Here is a 10,314-nt window from a genome sequence, read left to right on the forward strand (position 1 = left end):
AATTGAAAGATTGTGACCTGAACAAAAACCCTTGGGAGCTTTGGAAATACACATTAGAAGTAAATTTTTTAGAAAGAGAAAGAGAAGAACGTTATAATGTTTGAGAAGTGTTTTCTCAACATTTATAAACTAAATCTTCCCCTTATTCTGCTGTTCTCTCTCTCTCTCTTTTTATTATTCCTATTTTGCAGGTGAGAAAACTGAAATTCTGCGGGCAAAGTAGCTTAACTAAGGTCACAGAGCTGCCCGGTGGTGGAGCAGGAATTCAGGAGGAAATCTGTTTCTGAAACCTTTGATTTTTAAAAACTGAAATAGAAAGGCAGTTTTCTTCAAAAGCGCAGTCAATGCTTGGGAAGGACCCCAGCAGGAATGGTGAGAAGGCAATAGTCTAAGATGGTGGGAGCTCTTCTCTATCCGTAGAAGAGAAGAGCCCTTCTCTTCTATGTAGGTATCTTCATAGATACCTACAGCATCTATGAAGAACTTCTATTTCAAAATGCATTGGTTATACCTTTAGGATAGGAGCACAAAGTACTCTTTTTATAATACCCTCTTGAGGGCAGGGAGGTAGGATTTGAGGGGAGAGGACAGGCACATAACACATACAAGATATGTTATGGGGCAAGATGGAGGGGAAATTAGCCAATTCTAGAGACCATGAGGCTGTGGGCTTCTCAAGGGCAGAGGCTTAAAATGTCTTGGAACTTTTCCAAATTCCCCCAACCCTTGCAAATAAATCAGTTATTTACAAATGCAGTAGAAATTCGTATAGCAGAACATATTAACTATTTAGGAGAAAATTAATTTCAAGAGAATCTGTTATAATAGCAATTATTTGTCTAATATGAAAATTAGAGTTTCCTATTATTCTGCTGTTTTCTAAGGAGTCTTAACATTAGGCTAAAGATAGATTTGAAAAATACAAACGAATGCACTGCTTATCAAGTACTTTTCTCACTGAAATATACAATATGTTTTTTTCTCTATTTATCCTGCATTCTCCCCCTTTTTTCTGTTTTACATGATTACTTAAGTGGAATTAAGACATTATACAATACTTCATACTCCCTTTCCTCTCTCTTCCCCTTCTTTAACTACTTAGTATTGCAAGATGTAGTATTATTAAATATGTCAAAGTAATTCCTTTAGGAACTTTATATTATTAATTTACATCACAGAAAATATAGAGTGTAATATACTCATGCCTTAAAATAACTCATCTATACTTTATGTTACATGAAGAGAAAAAAATCGATAATTTCCTTTTTTTATCCATGCCTTCCCAGATGAAGGCAGTCTAGTAAAAATGTGTGTATGCACTGGGAAATTCATTAACCTGACCTTAAGTCTGCATTAAATGGTACATGTAACTGCAAGCTGTTTTTAAACAAAGGCTCTGCTTTCCTAAGTTCTGTTCTAACAGTAATAGCAAATGATAGCACCACTATAGCTGGGTCTCCATATCTTCAATTTGATGAAATATCTCGATGAGGTGGTTTAATTGTTAATAAATCTAAAGTATCCTACCAGGATGCTTCATTAATTAAGACAGGGAAATTTCATTTTACAATGTTTCTTACACTGTATCTCATGAACCATATGCTATCCAAAATGCTTTAAAAGAGAGCCATAAATAAAATACATAGGTAACTTAAGTTTATATTTAGGGAAACATCAGTGATATTTGCAGTGATGGAAGCTTGTTTGTTAAAGGACTAAGGTTCTAAGAAAGATTCCTGGCCTATAAATTTTGGTTCAAAATAGGAAAAAAGATAAAATAGTTGAAATATTAAAATAAATTCACCTATATCTACCAATTAAATTTTTTTAAGTTGAATTTTTTGCTTTTCTTTGGCTTGCAGACTAAGCCCAGAGAGAAGAAAACATTATTTTGCAGTAGTTTTAAATGGCAGGCTATGGCAGGTGCTGCAGACCTGTCTGTAACCCAATCCCAGGAGCTGCTTGCTGATGGGGAACATTGTTGGAGGCAGCTGGAGGAGCCTGGTGAGAAATGGTCCATGCAGCTCAGTAAGAAAATGGCCCATTTTGGCTGTTTTCATGTTTAAAAGTGCCTATCAATTTTAAAAGCATTTAGAGGAGACTGAATTTAAATGGGTACCTCTGAGAAATGTGAAATTAAACTCTTTGACTTATAACCGTACTACTGTAGGCTCCCCCTTTAAGCTCTCCCTCCTTCATTTTTTTTGTCTTTCCTCCTTTTCACATCTCTTTTTGCCCCACTTCCTTTCCTGTACAGGCTCATGCCTACCTGCTGTGATACAGTTAGTAAAGCTGTCTGCATGCGCTGATGTGTATGAAGCATCTACGAACATGATTCATTTACCAACACTGCTTAGAGCGAAGCATATCTCTACTACTTAGCAAACTCTTGACAAGTGGTTTCCATATTTCATATTCCATGTTGGGTGTCTCCTATATTCCAAGTTCTCCATGAAGAACAGGAGAAGAACTGGAAAAGTCTGATCAAGGTGACCAGTGGAAAGGGGAAGAATGTTGTTAATCCCTAAAGGGGAGCCAGGGAGCTCTGTGGTGATACTGGGGCTTCTTGTGTTCTTGTTGTGGAGACTCAGCAGTTACTGCAAGGGTGCAAGTGACAATAGTACAAAGCAGTATTTCCCAGATCTGTGAGTAGATCTACACATAGGGATATCTAAGAGATTACTTCTTGGGTGTTTTCAAGTTTTTAAATAATGAGTTATGTGGCAAGAATTACACATTCTTACATATATTTTTATACAGGTGATCAGACATAATCATTAGGATATAGAGTTTAGAAGTAACATAAAATAAAAGCAGTCAAAACAGTCTAATAAGTTATTTGCACAGAGGTCGACAGATACAGTTGGTCATTGCTTAGTTTTTAGTGAATAAATAGGAATGCTTTATTCTCTTCTAGTCATTTAACAAACATTTATTGAGTATCTACTGTGAACAGAAAATATTTTACATACTGCAGATAAAACAGTGAACAAGAAAGACAAGGACTCTGCTTTAACTGAGCTTATATTCCAAATGTGTGTGTTGAGGTAGGAAGAAGGTTGCCAAGAACTGTGAAGAGTCTGAGATTTTGCCACACTTGCAAGCTAATAAATAGGCCAGCTACAGTTTCATGACCTCTGGATTAGTGACAAAGTGTAGTTTATTATTCACAGCCATGCAGCAGCCAAGTAGCCATTATTTTCCTTGTGCTGGTTCCGTGAACCCCAATACTCACAGGGCAATGTGAAGAGGGCCAGTAAACACCTACACCTGCAGTGAGTTATGTTACAGGACTGTGATTTTAAGCTTAAGGAACCCTAATGTTTTATAATGGGCAGTAACTATGCATGTCCTTTCCTTTTAGGGAGACACGCTTTCTCTCTTCCTGTTTATAAGAAAATCTGACCTTTGCTCTGCAGGGGGACCCTGTTTCTAATTTCAAAATTTATTCACTACTTTTTTTTAATCTGCACGTCTGTTTTATTTCCATTAGAAAAATATTATCTATCTACAATTATCTATCCCCTTTCTTCTTGGCCTCTAACATTCTAACTTAAATACTTTAATTTTACTCAAATAAAAGCAGAATCGCATATCTGACATGAGAACAAAATGTTTCATATCATTAAATTAGTTTAAATTAGGTGTGCTCTTGATTATTTCTTAGAAACAATGACTCATCTTTCCTACCTGTTATTTTCCTTTTATTTATTTGAGTCACTCTTGAGTAATAAGTATCTCTTTCCTACATTCAGTAATATGGGTGTAAATAATAATAATTTATTATATCAGTAACTGAATTAATCATCTAATCTTCAATTCATGCTTAACTCTCCATATTCTATGGTATTTCCATAATAACTTCAGCTATTTAGGTCAAACTCACATTTTCATCAGTTGTAAAAATTAAGATGTGAAAAATTTCAGACTAAGTAACACTGGGCCACTTATAGTCATGCTGTTGTGAGAGGTCCTTCGACAGTTACTTCCTTAATTTCAACTCAGCCTCCTTTGAGCAAAGCAGCAACCAGGTAAACAGCACTTGCAGGAAAACTACTCTTGATTTCATGGACAGTAGGGAAGTCATTTATGTCAACCAACAAAACAGTTGTTTTTACTGCATTAGTGAAGTCACAGCCTGCAGCTTTCAGAATTTTACTCACATTCTTGCTTAGCTTCTTTTGCTAAACAAGCTGTCCACTTGAAGGATCCATACCTACCTGTCCTGAAATGTAAGTCTGTCCTGACTAACACAGCTTTACTGTAGGGTCCAGTGGCCCCTAGGGCTTTCGTGGTGCTGATCGCCTTTCTGATTAAGGATGACCTGGCTAACCCTTCTCTCTTGTGGCCCCTTCAGGAGAACGCCCTGCACCATTCCTGCTTGCTTCTTGCCTGACTGGCCTATTCACTGTTCTGAAAAGATTGTAGTGGTTCTGCTTGCAAGATGTGCAGAAACATGAGAGAGAGACCCTCTGACAGTGGACAGAGAGGAGATGGTCATATTTATACTGAAATATTTATGTGAACCATGAAATGTATTGAACTCAGGCAAATCTCAGTTTTGACTTGTGATTTACATCAGCGATGCTGGTTCCCAGTATCAGTGTCTGCAGTCTTGTGAAAGAGCATGAATTCCATATTACCTGGTGGACCGACCCAGTGCTGTGTGAGCAATGTGGATCATAACAATGTGGATCAGGATTCACTTTTCCACTCTGTGTCTCACTGTCTGTGTCACTTGGACTGATTGCATAGATTCTCTAAATCTGTTTCTTATAAACTGGGAATAATAAAACCTGCCTGATGGAGTTATTGGAAGATTAAATAAATAACATTTGTAAAATAGTTAGCATAAAGTCTAGATAAAATAAGCATTCAATAAAGGGTAGATAGTTTTGTTTACTATCATAGGTATCATAGACTCTGCTTTTAAATTTAATCCTTATAACAACACTGTAATATGATCTTCATTTTATAAATTAGGAAACGGAGACTCAGAGATTTGTCTGAAGTTACCAGCTAATAAGCGGTAGAGCCACAATTCTAACACAGTTCAGCCTGTGTCAAAGTTCACATCATGTACTACCCAGTAGACTTTAGGGGTGAAGTCTCTCTACTTCCCAGTTGAATTTCCTCATTCAGAATTCACCTCTGCAGGTGCGGTGGCTTCATGCTTGTAATCCCAGCACTCTGGGAAGCCGAGGAGGGCAGATTGCTTGAGCCCAGGAGTTTGAGATCAGCTTGGGCAACATGGAGTAACCCTGTCTCTACAAAAATTAGCCAGGCTTGGTGGTTTGCCTCTGTAGTCCCATCTACTTGGGAGGCTGAATGGGGAGGATCTACTGAGCCCAGGGAGATGGAGGATGAAGTGAGCCAGTAGAGCCACTGCACTCCAGCCTGGGTGACAGAGTGAGACCCCATCCCAAAACAACAACAACAAGCAGACAAAACTCCCAAATCTGCCTTTGCCATTTATTATCTGTTTGATTTTGAATAAAATCCTTTATATAAAAAATGGGGATAATAACAGTACCTACTAGGTAAGGGTCGTTATCAGGATGAAATGAAATAATATCTGCATAATGCCCGACAAATAGTAATAAAAATCACATTTATTGATCTCATTATTAGTTTTTATTACTATTATTATGACAGTAACAAGGAGGCAAGTGACATTACTTATTCCAGATGACCATTCGCCTTCACAGAAACTTGGGCCACAATGTTTAGCCTTCTGTGATGTAAATTTCCTATAAACTGTATATTAGAATAGTTTTGAGGATCAGTAAAGACGTTGATTATAAAGTATGGTGGATGCTTGGTACATAAGCTTAGATTTGATTACAGGAAAGAGGAAAACATAATGTTCCATTAGTATAAAGATAATTTTGCTGTTCTATTTTCTTTTCCATTCCCCTAATAATTTTGGTGCAAAATACAGCAGTGCATATTGACCCAAAAAATGAATAAAACATCACTTAATTTACTTCAGCTTATACATCGGTTGCATGGGTTAACTCACCTTACATACATTTTATACAGTACTTAACATTTATGTTATTTTATTTTATTTATTTATTTATTTATTATTATTTTTTTGAGACAGAGTCTTGCTCTGTCGCCCAGACTGGAGTGCAGTGGCGCAATCTGGGCTCACTGCAAGCTCCGCCTCCTGGGTTCACGCCATTCTCCTGCCTCAGCCTCCCTGAGTAGCTGGGACTACAGGCGCCCGCCACTACACCTGGCTAATTTTTTTTGTATTTTTACTAGAGACAGGGTTTCACCATGTTAGCCAGGATGGTCTCGATCTCCTGATCTTGTGATCCGCCCACCTCGGCCTCCCAAAGTGCTGGGATTACAGGCTTGAGCCACCGCGCCCGGCCTTAACATTTATTTTAGAGGAAAAAGTTAGCAATATGACTTTTCATTAATGCTTAGTAAATATTTGCCAATGCACTAAACAATTTTAGTTTGGATAAAAATAGCATTGTGGACAAGTAAATGAGACCAAAAATACTATCTTCATGATTCTTTAGCTTCTAAAGACAAATTGCTACATGTAAAGGTTATGCCAGATTTCAAAAACAACATAGGATAATGGGAAAGATCACAGATTCTAGAGCCAGCATTCCTCAGTTTGAATCCCAGCTTTGGTACTTTACTTGTGTGAATGTGGGCAAGTCCCTTAAGCTATTGGAGGCTCATCTCCTTATCCAGAAAATGGGGATGATGAAAGTATATACTTCATAGAGTTGTTGGCAGAGTTTGTGGGTGCATGAAGTAATATACATGAAATGCTTGAACAACCTCCTGGTACACAGTAATATCATACAAGTGTTAACGATTGCTATTGCTATCCTCTTAGCCACTTCACATAGGAATAATCTCCTATACCACGATCCTCAGAGCATCAGGATATGCAGGGACTGGGGGCCAGTGCTCTGCATCATGGCTGCAGAAGACCCTAGAATACTGCCTTCAGTAGCAGGACTTATAAGAAATCACTACTCTGATGGGAATGTTTTGATTGGGCTTGTCAGAAGACCTGGTATTGCTGAATGCTTTTTGAAAATATGTTAACAAAATATCTTCGGATTATATTTTCCTTTTCCAATATTCTTTGTCAATATATGAGTATTTCTGACTTTCACAGCATTTATCAATTACCAGTTTCACTATTTATGTTGATCAGCTATATTGGTAAAACAAGAATTCATTTTTTTAAACAACTTACAGCATTATATTCAATGATGGTTATTTACCTTTTAATACACTTTCTGAATCTTAAAGCATACCCATTAAATTCAAAAGCCAAAGATATCTAAAACCAAAGAAGCTTTTTGTCTCTTATACTGTAGTGTTAGTCTTAACGTATTTACTTAATAATGAAAGCTGACCTCCTGGTTCTGGAACCTCTCCCATCTTTCCTAACACATCACCTCAGCCCACCCCTGGGGCTCAGTCCTTGCCAATTTCCTCTTCCCTATGCCATTTCCCATACTTTCAATATTTTCTTAAGCCTTCTTTAAAGAGGCTTAAGATTCACCCCCAATGCACCTTACCTGTTTCTGACCTTCTCTGTAGCTACTGGAATATTTCTATCTTGTCCTCTAAATTAACAATGGGAAAGCATAAATAATCCCATTTTTAAAGTTATTTTTCTTGGAAGAGGAATAGATGATAGCACTTCTATAACACAGAAAGGACACTGTAGGGTGAAAAAAAGAAGAAGGCTGAAAACTTGTTGAAAACCACATTCTCCAGGAAATAATCATGATAATAGTAACATGTCATAGGAACACTGATGAAGAAAAAAATTACGGCAAAAGGCAAAAGGTACTTTGTTTCTTTCAACCATTTTAATGATGAATGCTTAAGATAAGCTGATGTATTTCTAAGTGCTAATAGTTTAAAGCACTCCCTTCTTCCCCAAAACACATAGATCCTTTCTCTAGGGTACTCATGGCAAATGGAAATTTTGGTGGACAGAGTCTCTTTAATGTAACCCTCCTGAGAAAGGTATGCTAAAACATGAAGAAAAGCAACCTGATCATTCAGAAAAAAATAAAATAAAAAAAAAAACCAAATGAAAGTGAAGTTCACATTGTATCTATAAGATACAAACTGATTTTTTTCCTCCCACAGCCAGCTACAGTGATTTAAATAATAATTTATATATTTACTAAATTTCCATAGAGATGTACCTGCTGTTTTGATCCTTTCTTTTTAATAGCAATACATCATGATATATGGAAGCCCTTTGAAGAACCTCAGCCTGTGCTAAAAATCATGTGTTGGCTGACTGGATGCATTCGAGGAATTTATGGTCCAAATTAGTGTGAAATAATCAGCAAACGCTGTGTCTCTTTACCAGATCCCCCAGTTCCCAGGTCAGCTAGAGCAATTATTAAAACACCCAATGGTCAGACACATTTCTGCCAGCAGATGATTTTAAAAGAATGCTAGAGAATCCGTTTGAAAAGGCCTGCAACCAAGCACCACGTTCTCTAGCGAGTTTCCAGTACAGGTTAAGGTGCAGCATTGCCTCCCACTGCTTTCCGTTGTACTAGCATATCAAAGGAACCTAAAAGGCACGAGGACCTGCTACTGGTGGGAAGAAGGCCTTAGAAGGCGAGAGAAGTGCTGAGTGGTGAAGTGCAGCGATCAGTGCGCCAGTCTGTCTTCCGGGAGCTCATTGCGGTGCAGTAACCGGAGATCCTCACCTGCCCGCCACGACAAACGCAAGCACATTCTAAAGCCAGGCCCCTGGGAAGAAAACATGCCAGAGCAGAGTGGTGTTATTTTTAATGGAGCATGTGTTTGTCTTGCAAGTGTGTCGGAAGGAGGGGAGCAGGTGTCGGGTTCCTGACCAGTGCTTCTGATGCAGGATAAGAGGCCGAGGTTGGATTTCCCATGGCCTCACAAGATCTTTGATTTTGCAAATGGGATGTAATCGTCCAAATGGAGTGTATAACGCTATCCCGTCTCGGTGCGTTTGTACAGTTGTTTTCAAAGCAAACTGGCCTCAGGGTGCAGATTTCATGAGTAATCTTAGGGATGGAGCCAGGTCTTGTTAGGTAAAGATTAACAGCCCGATAAATAGAATCGGTGCACCACCATAAGATTAACACAAGGCAATGGCAGAGTTGATCTAAGATCTTCTTGGAAGGCAAACATGCGCACCCCCCCTTTTTAATTTTTTTTGAAGAGTAAGAACATGAATTTGTCAATAATAAATTAATAACCCTCATGTAAGAGAGTTGTCAATATGAGAGACTCTATCTCCCATGTTCAGTAATAAAGCTACCTATTATTTTGGTAAGAAATGCCTAAATTGAAATTCCAAAGGGTATTATGAACTTGAATTAAAAAGGTAATGGATTTTTTAATAAGTTCTGGGTCAAGATGTATTATCAAACTATTTTCCATAGGGCATAGAATATACCGTCTATCCTTTTAATAATGCCAGATCTAGTCTTACATCCAGCGGCCAGCTGAGGCTGCTTGCCTATTATAGCTCTCCCACCATCCCTAACAATGAACAAATAACTAGATGGCCTATGAAACATTTAAAATACAACTGTCTCCTAGAGAAACTGTTACTAGCAGAGACAGGTTTGATCCAGACCAGGATAACCTGCTTTGGGAAAGAGCAGATCAATATTGTTTGGGAGTAAGTAGTGGAAGTGAATATTATGGTGAATTAAGTTAATCATAAAACAAATCATCTGTGCACTGACATGCAGCCTGATTCTACTTAATTGTTCTGATGCAGTGCTATGTGAAGGATAATTCTGTGTGCTTTGAAATTCAAAGGGCTTTCAAAAAACTGTTTTAATTATACAAACCATTTGTTAGTCATGAAAGCACTAAGTCTGCAAATCCTTAAAGACTGGCAAAGAACTTGACCATGCATTTGAAAAGTGCTCTGCATATTCTAAGTTGTAGGAGAAGAGTTTTCTTCTTTCCTGATTTATGGCTTGGGTCCAAAGCCAAAGTTATGTCTTTAAACCATTCTTTCCGTCATGCCTAACTGTCTGACTCTGCGATACTCTACAAACTTACCTCTTTTTGTGTGCTCTCCTAGAATATTTTCTTGCTGCATCCCTCATCCTTCCTTCCATCTTTGCTGGGTCTGGAGACAGGTAGTATTTCTGTATGCAGCCATGGTGAAAAGGGGGGGTAAACTTGTTTACTAAAATGTAGCTGAACTCAACAGACTTAAGTGTACTCTAAATGAAAAAGTAAATTATTGAGTTATAAATGGATGGAAAAAACTGCTTCATTACATGTTTGGATAACTTCCGGTCAGGC

The 10,314-nt window shown here is 37.9% G+C and overlaps 1 pseudogene; it reads right to left on the reverse strand.

Annotated features, from left to right (window-relative positions):
- Positions 1-3,953: 3,953 nt before the first annotated feature.
- On the reverse strand, positions 3,954-10,112 carry LOC126955696 (2-iminobutanoate/2-iminopropanoate deaminase-like; annotated as a pseudogene).
- Between the last annotated feature and the right edge of the window lie 202 nt (positions 10,113-10,314).

This window comes from Macaca thibetana, chromosome 1, assembly GCF_024542745.1.
Source record: "Macaca thibetana thibetana isolate TM-01 chromosome 1, ASM2454274v1, whole genome shotgun sequence".
In the NCBI taxonomy this organism is placed as follows: domain Eukaryota; kingdom Metazoa; phylum Chordata; class Mammalia; order Primates; family Cercopithecidae; genus Macaca; species Macaca thibetana.